The 8,508-nt window shown below is 37.4% G+C and overlaps 1 pseudogene; it reads right to left on the bottom strand.

Annotated features, from left to right (window-relative positions):
• Positions 1-2,084: 2,084 nt before the first annotated feature.
• Positions 2,085-2,203, bottom strand: LOC148526736 (5S ribosomal RNA; annotated as a pseudogene).
• Positions 2,204-8,508: the final 6,305 nt, after the last annotated feature.

Raw genomic sequence — 8,508 nt, 5'->3', positions numbered from 1 at the left:
AGAGCATCATCTGGTAACAATTGGTATCTTGAAGTTGTCGCATCGCCTCTTGATAATACATCTTGACAGGCCAGATAACAATATTACCTCCTTTATCTGAAGGTTTAATAATTACATCCTTCCATTGCTGATTTCCTTTAAGTACTTTCATATCTGATTTGCTGAGATTTCCATGCGTATATCTCTTACCTCTGTTGGTTGAATGAAGTTGATCGAGATCTCTTGATACTAGTTCTTGGAAAATTAAAACTTCTGGGCAGAGAGATTCAGAAGGGAAAAATTTTGATTTTTTCTTGCAAATCGGTCTTATTTTGCTCATTGGATTATCAATATGAGTATTTTCCTCTTGTAATTCTTCCAATGCATATACAGTCTCTACTTCCTCATCATCCAGGATTGTCTTACTTTCCAATGTAGGGTCATTGGTTAATTTTTAATTCTTCTGATTAGGAAAATGTTTTTTAAGGAGGAGTTTACGTCCGAATAATTTCAAATCTCTCTCCCATCCGAATCGAGTAAATGACTGTGTTGGTGAAAATGATAGTCCTTTTCCAAGTATAGAGATCTCAGCGTCAGTTAGAACCTTGTTAGAAAGATTAATTATATTAAGTTTGGAATCGGAAGTCATTACCTCTTTGGGGTCCTGATCGGATATCTGGGCTGTGGGTGGTGATCCCAGTCTGATGACTCCCCTACATTTCTTCTTCCCCACCTCGTTTTCTTCCCATACGGTATTTTGATCGTCCCCCTCTGCTTGGCCCTAAAAAGTTGATGGAGAATGTTCATCAACATATATACCATATCTCTGACCAGGGGTTTTGGGGTTCACTAGTACTGGTCCCTGAGATGTCCTCACCACCAGATGATTCAATCTTTGATGATGTATAGGATTCTTGAGGTTTATAACTTGGTCTATTGCTGGTCTGTTTGTTCCATTTAAAGATGTTACCCATTTGAAAGTCCCATTTATCCCTATTATATTTATGCTCCTTCCGCTCTATAGTTTCCAATTCGTACATCTCAAGTTCTTTTTTGTGCTTTTCCACTATTTTTTGGAATGTCGTATCCTGTTCCCAGTTTGCCAACTTTTTGCCCAGTATCTCGATTTCTTTTTCACATGTATCCAGAATGATATGGTTGTGTTTGATCAAAATTGACATCAGGTCCTGTTATCAATTCAACAAAACAACCTCCCAATCCTTACGTAAATTCTCCATAGCCAATTGGAAAGCTGAAAATACTTTAGGTTGCAAACCTCTTGGGGTGATTACGTTTTTCAGATAATTTTCCAGAGTAGTAATGTCCCAGGATACCCGGGTTCAACGTTGTAAGTTAGATTTGAGTTGAAATAAGTCTTCTTCCCAATTGTTTCTAGTAGGATTTGATATTGATACGTCCGAAAAAATATCATCAAGGTTATCTAGGCTTCTCTTTTTGGTAATAAGCTCATTTTTAAGGGAAAATGTAGACATTATATCACTAAAGTGGCTCCTAGTAAGAAAATATATTGTTTGTATCTCGGCAAAGAGTTTGACTTAATATTAATTCTTTTTTATTTTTTTATCAATTAGGAACCTCTATTATTGAATTCAAATTCTATACAGTTCGTGCTGGAATAAGAAGCTGAATGGTTATCAGCATAAATTTATACAAAAAGAAAGAAAGGGAGAGATTCTGCACAGAGCAGTAACAAGAATTTACTGTAACCAACCATGATGCATTACTCAAAATATTTCATCAATAGATGTTGGTGGTGATCCCATAGCCTAAAACGGAATACTCTAATAAGCAAAAGAAAGAAAGTAAGGCTATTCGGTGGGGCACACTTATAAGAATTTGTAAATATTATATTAAAATATAACTTTTAATAAGTATGTATAAAAATTATTAGTAAGAGGTACCAGGGTTAAACAATTTATATGGGTAAACTTATTTATTAGACAATTTCTGCATATCACCAAAACATTCCAAATTAAAGTAAAAATAGAAACGTTTCATATATTATTACATAATGGATATCATGGATACTGGTATACAAGCTACACTGTGTGCAGTCCTATGATCCTCACTGATCAGTGCAAAATTACCTACAGCACCTGGTATTCCTAGGGGGTCTCCCACACCAGTACTGACCAGGCCTTTCACTGTATCGCTTCCAAGATCAGACAAATTCAGGCATAGTCAGTGAAGTATGGCTGTAGGTATTTATATGTCACTGAAACCATAAGGAGATTTGCCTTATGCACACAGTCTGAGCTTGCTTAAAATGTAGGACTAATCACACCAGTCCATTTATTAAGATTTAGCTTTCATGGAAAGTGATGCATAAGCATACCTTACTTGTGATGCAAACAATAAATATATAATATAAGCATATATGAATGTTGATAATAACATAAATGAGCATCACATTAATCGTTGTATCCTATTGTACATTCCAAAGTATCCAAAAGTAATGCACTTATATAGGTATTCTGTATTATGACAAGTAAGATGATAAATCACAGAGTAAATGATTTATACACATAAATTAGTCACATATAGAAATGTGCCCCAAACTTTAGGCCATCTATTCATAAAGGACCTATAATTTTGAAGTGCCAAAGATTAACCTCACAAATGCTGTGGCCACACTAAACAGATTAATCCCTTATTCACACTGTGGTAAACCAACAGTTTAAACAAGTTGAAGTAAAAAGGAAGGCTCAATATCCTAATTTAATCCTCAATATTTTCATGGATAAGCATTCATGTATCAAAAATAGCACATGAAGAGCCAGAAAAAGAGTTGCAGCACATAGAAAATGGTGTGTAATATCAGCAATGTGTTAACAAGTACGCTAAGGCACATTACATCATTACCAGACTGGTCAGATATATAGCCTGGCAGTCATAATATGATACCAAATTGGGGTGATATAGAGTCCAATCCATGCACTGACTAGGTTTCCTGATATAGAAGCAGATTGTCATCCAGAGAGGACGCGCGTTTCACCCACATAGAGGCTTGTTCACCTCATGTAAATCTCCTAATAAACGGTGACCTTTTTTAAACGTGTGGCACATACACATCACTTACCCACAGGTAAGGTTCCGACTCACTGCTGTAAGATTAGCGCTGATCGGGATAGTTGCTCTGCCTACCTGGATCACAATAGATTGCCTTGTAAAAATGTAGTGAGTGTTATATCCACAGAAAACCACAGCGCTAATCTTACAGCAGTAAGTCGGAACCTTATCTGCGGGTAAGTGATGTGTATATGCCACACGTTTAAATAAGGTCACCGTTTGTTAGGAGATTTACATGAGGTGAACAAGCCTCTATGTGGGCAAAACGCACGTCCTCTCTGGATGACAATCTGCTTCTATATCAGGAAACCTAGTCAGTGCATGGACTGGACTCTATATCACCCCGATTTGGTATTGTATTATGACTGCCAGGCTATATATCTGACCAGTCTGGTAATGATTTAATGTGCCTTAGTGTACTTAACACATTGCTGATATTACACACCATTTTCTATGTGCTGCAACTCTTTTTCTGGCTCTTCATGTGCTATTTTTGATACATGAATGCTTACCCATGAAAATATTGAGGATTAAATTAGGATATTGAGCCTTCCTTTTTATTACTGAATTTACTTCAACTTGTTTAAACCTTTGGTTTACCACAGTGTGAATAAGGGATTAATCTGTTTAGTGTGGCCACAGCATTTGTGAGGTTAATCTTTGGCACTTCAAAATTATAGGTCCTTTATGAATAGATGGCCTAAAGTTTGGGGCACATTTCTATATGTGACTAATGTATGTGTAAAAATCATTTACTCTGTGATTTATCATCTTACTTGTCATCATACAGAATACCTATATAAGTGCATTACTTTTGGATACTTTGGAATGTACAATAGGATACAACGATTAATGTGATGCTCATTTATGTTATTATCAACATTCATATATGCTTATATTATATATTTATTGTTTGCATCACAAGTAAGGTATGCTTATGCATCACTTTCCGTGAAAGCTAAATCTTAATAAATGGACTCTCCTGGTGAGATTAGTCCTACATTTTAAGCAAGCTCAGACTGTGTGCATAAGGTAAATCCCCTTATGGTTTCAGTGACATATAAATACCTACAGCCATACTTCACTGACTAGGCCCGAATTCGTCTGATCTTGGAAGTGATACAGTGAAAGGCCTGGTCAGTACTAGTGTGGGAGACCCCCTAGGACAGAGGTTCCCAACCACAGTCCTCAAGGCACACTAACAGTCCAGGTTTTAAGGATAGCCATAGTTGAGCACAGGTGTCTTAATTAGTACCTCAGTTATTTGATTTAACAATCTGTGATAAAGCATGGATATCTCTACAACGAGGACTGTTAGTGTGCCTTGAGGACTGAGGTTGGGAAACACTGCCCTAGGAATACCAGGTGTTGTAGGTAATTTTGCACTGATCAGTGAGGATCATAGGACTGCACACAGTGTAGCTTGTATATCAGTATCAATGGTATCCATTATGTAATAATATATGAAACGTTTTTATTTTTACTTTAATTTGGAATGTTTTGGTGATATGCAGAAATTGTCTAATAAATAAGTTCGCCAATATAAATTGTTTAACCCTGGTACCTCTTACTAATAATTTTTATACATACTTATTAAAAGTTATATTTTCATATAATATTTACGAATGCTTATAAGTGTGCCCCAATGAATAGCCTTACTTTCTTTCTTTTGCTTATTACAAATAGAGGTGGGCAAGGCAAAGAGCTCACCTGAAAAAGTTTTAGCTTCACCAGGATGGTTGAAGCTAAGGTGGAAGGAGTGTGACAGGGACAGCATGCTTACACGTGAAGTTAATGTGGAGCAGTAGGTTGGTGCAGAGATGGAGCAATAAACAGCATGGTAGTGAGCTCCAGTCCAGGGTTTCCTGGAATCACTTGTAAGTCACAAGCAAGGCTAATTAGCAGCACCTGTAAATGTCTGTTGGATTTTATTCTGGTCTATGTGATTGTCAAAGTTCATTTAAACCAACTGTACACAACTGAACTCCAAAGTTTTGTTTTGGAGATGCTGCAAATGAAATTAGAAGTGTGTGTGCAGCAATGCATTCAGATATGGATGAGTTAATATCATAAGGATAGAGAAGTAAAGCCAGGTTAATACTATATAAGGCCATTGCTGTGGTAGCACTCTTAGTTTTCTTACTTCCGATTTCCTCATTCCCACCATACATATTTATACAAAAACTATACACACAAAGTTCTTTAATTCACAACCATTTTGCGAAGAACCTCATTGTACATATTGGTAATACCAAAGACTATGAACCCACCAGCATTGCAGACTGCATTGTTAGCTACTTTACACAGGCCTCCTCCATAGTGTAGCTTTATTGCACCAACCCTCGCCAATGTCAACTACTTTGAGGCACCTACATTATAAAGCCACTAAAGATTTGAGGTCTGCATCTTAGTGACCTCTAAAACAGGGTTGCTGTTGAACAGCAATCACTGAGATGTATTGTGTTTTGAGTAAGGGTCATAAAAATGTATTCTATATTGTTTAATCAGATGCTGTCTGTTTTGTAGTTTGGTCAGTAAGATGTTCACAATTGTATATTGTATAGATGCATTCTGCATTTAATCTAGGAGAGTAAAATGTTCTTTCTATTGTACATATATGTTGATTAATATGCTTTCCCTATTGTTTATAGGTCACTATAATGCTCTCTGTATTGTGTAGAAGTAACTAGGATGCTCTTTGTAATGCATATACCAGTGTGGTTCAATAAGTAAGGTAACAAGACCTCTTACATGTGTAATGTTCTCTATTGCATTCTATTTTCCCACCAGGCCAGAGCAGGTAGACCACTACTTAACATCACAGCATCAGTGGTAAGATTGCGGGGCTGGAAGAAACATGGTCAAACATTGTGGTGCTTATTGCGATCAGATTTATGCATCTAAAGGGCACATCAGCAGCTGAAATTCATCGCCAACTTGTCTAAGTGTACAGTGTTAGTGTCAGGTCACGGCAACAGGTTTGGGTTTGGTGCACTGCCTTTAATAATGGCAGGACAGACGTTCAAGATGAACAGCGATATGGCCAGCCAAGCACATCTACCACAGATGACAATTTGTGCCACATTGAAAGTCTGATTCAGAACAGACACATTAGAGTTAGTGATATTGCTGAAGAGCTAAAAATCTCTTGTGACCGTCTTTAGGAACCACAAGGGTGTGCTTCTTGATGATTTTCTCTCCAAGGGAGATACTATGAATGCTGTCCACTATTGTGACACTTTGATTGTGAGCCAGTTGGAGAGTGCAATTTGTGGAAAATTACCTGGGTTGCTGTGAACAGGCATCTTTTGCTGCACAATAACACCAGGCACACTCAGCCAACTGCACACATGAGTTATTACGGTGCTACCATTGGGAGGTACTGGACCATCCTCCCTACAGCTCTGACCTGGCACTGAGTGATTTTCATCTTATTGGACCACTGAAGAAGCACCAGGCTATTCCCAACTGACGGTGAAGTTCAGCAAGCCATCATGTCCTGGCTTCAAGTGCTTGACACTGATTTCTTCTATGCCAGAATAGATGCCTTGGTGTACCATTGGAACAAATGCTTAGACAAGTATGGGGACTATGTGAAAAAATAATTTGTACCAAGGCCATAGTTTTGATTATACATATATGTATGAGTTGAAAAAATGTATGCAACAATGAGAGGTCTTGTTACCATAGTGACTGATACAAGCATGGTTATTACCACCCAGTTTAATACTAAAGCCACACAATTTGCCAAGTCAGTTAAAAATCACTGGCTTATCATTGGCACAGATCCGGCTTTACAAAATGCAGCACAACCTCCACTGTTGTCCTTCAAATGAGGACCAAATTTAAAGTAGCTACTTATGCAACCAATGAAAAACTTAAAGAAAAAAACTAGAGGTACATGGCTGCCAGGGAGGAAGATGGGGTGCTTTCGCTGCATGGAGTGCACGACATGTAATGGCGTGCTAGCCAGGAAAGAATTTGTGCATCCCCACACTGAAATGAAAATACCTACAAGACACTGGCTCACATGTACGTCATCTCATGTGATTTACATTTTAATGTGGCCTTTACTATGTTGTGAAGATGTCATGGAATTTTAGAGAATATATAGCAAACCATATATGCTTTATTAGACAAGCTATAGAAGAAGACATGAGTGATAAACCTGTGGCGAGACATTTTCTGCAATATTAAATTAGTATTGTGGCTACTGCACTATATGTAAATAATAAAAGCAGCTCAATTAGGGATAGTGGATAAATAACAAAAGAATCGAGCGCTATATATAATGAATGCATGGTACCTGTAAAATAATGGTTAATAGAGTGTTTATAGCTCCTTTTGGACAATGTAATGGTGGGTCCCGTTTGCAAAATCAATCTACCGCAATCATCAGATGCCAACTGTCCCTATCTTACCCTGAATTAGATCCTCCAATCTCTCCAGTGAGTGAGTATAGGTTCAGTCGGGGAACGTGATATTGGAGCTTGGCCTCAGCTCCTGCTCCACTGTATGTTGCTGGCGTCAGGGCCAAACGCGGCCACGGCTGATGATGTCACCAGAGTCCGTGCGGGCAGAATGAACGGGTGGATTGCTGGACTGTCCAATGCTACAGGGGGATCCACCACTTGCCTCCAACGCATTTTGTGCGTCATGTGCACTTTGTCAAGGATGGCATAGGTAGCATCAGGCTGTCTTTAAATACCTAAAAACATTTATTAATTTCAATTAATAACCAAAACTTCCTGCCGGAAATGAATCAGAAAAAGGCGGTATCCATGTGCCTGGCTTCCATTTTAAAACTCATATAGTGTTTAATGATAAATAAAAAAATTCTCAAGAATAAATAAATAAAAAATGAATATTTGTTTTTCCTTCTATTTTAAATTAACCACGTGTAAAAATTGGTACCACTCACAAAAGTGTTCTTTTGTTAGTTATACTAATGTATGTTAAAAGATCATGTATAATTATAAAAAGGCTGTTAATTCGCTGTCTATATTAAGCCCACAGGGCTATAGGGTTTTCTATTCTTCTCAGGGCATTGACTATGTCACCACCTCTCCAATTTTGTTGAATTTTTGGTATTATAATAAATTATAGACCTTCTGGGTTTCTTTCATGCTTCTCCAAAAAATGATTGGATAAACTATGTGTTGTAAGGCCTTTTTTATATTGTGGATATGTTCGGCCAGCCTTATCTTGAATTGTCTTTTTGTTTGGCCGACATATTGTAATGCACAAGGACATTCTAGGAGATAGATGACTTCTTTACTTTCACATGATGTCAATTCCTTTGATTTGTATACTTTTCCAGTTACCTTTGATTTAAATTCCTGTAGGGGTCTAGTAGTTGATTTTCTTCCATTTTCACATCCTACACATTTCAGACAATAGTGATGACCTTTTCTTGTAATATGAAGTTTGTTTTCTAGA

This window comes from Taudactylus pleione, unplaced genomic scaffold, assembly GCF_031769625.1.
Source record: "Taudactylus pleione unplaced genomic scaffold, aTauple2 ptg000095l, whole genome shotgun sequence".
Taxonomy (NCBI): domain Eukaryota; kingdom Metazoa; phylum Chordata; class Amphibia; order Anura; family Myobatrachidae; genus Taudactylus; species Taudactylus pleione.
This window is presented reverse-complemented; position numbering and strand designations above follow the sequence as displayed.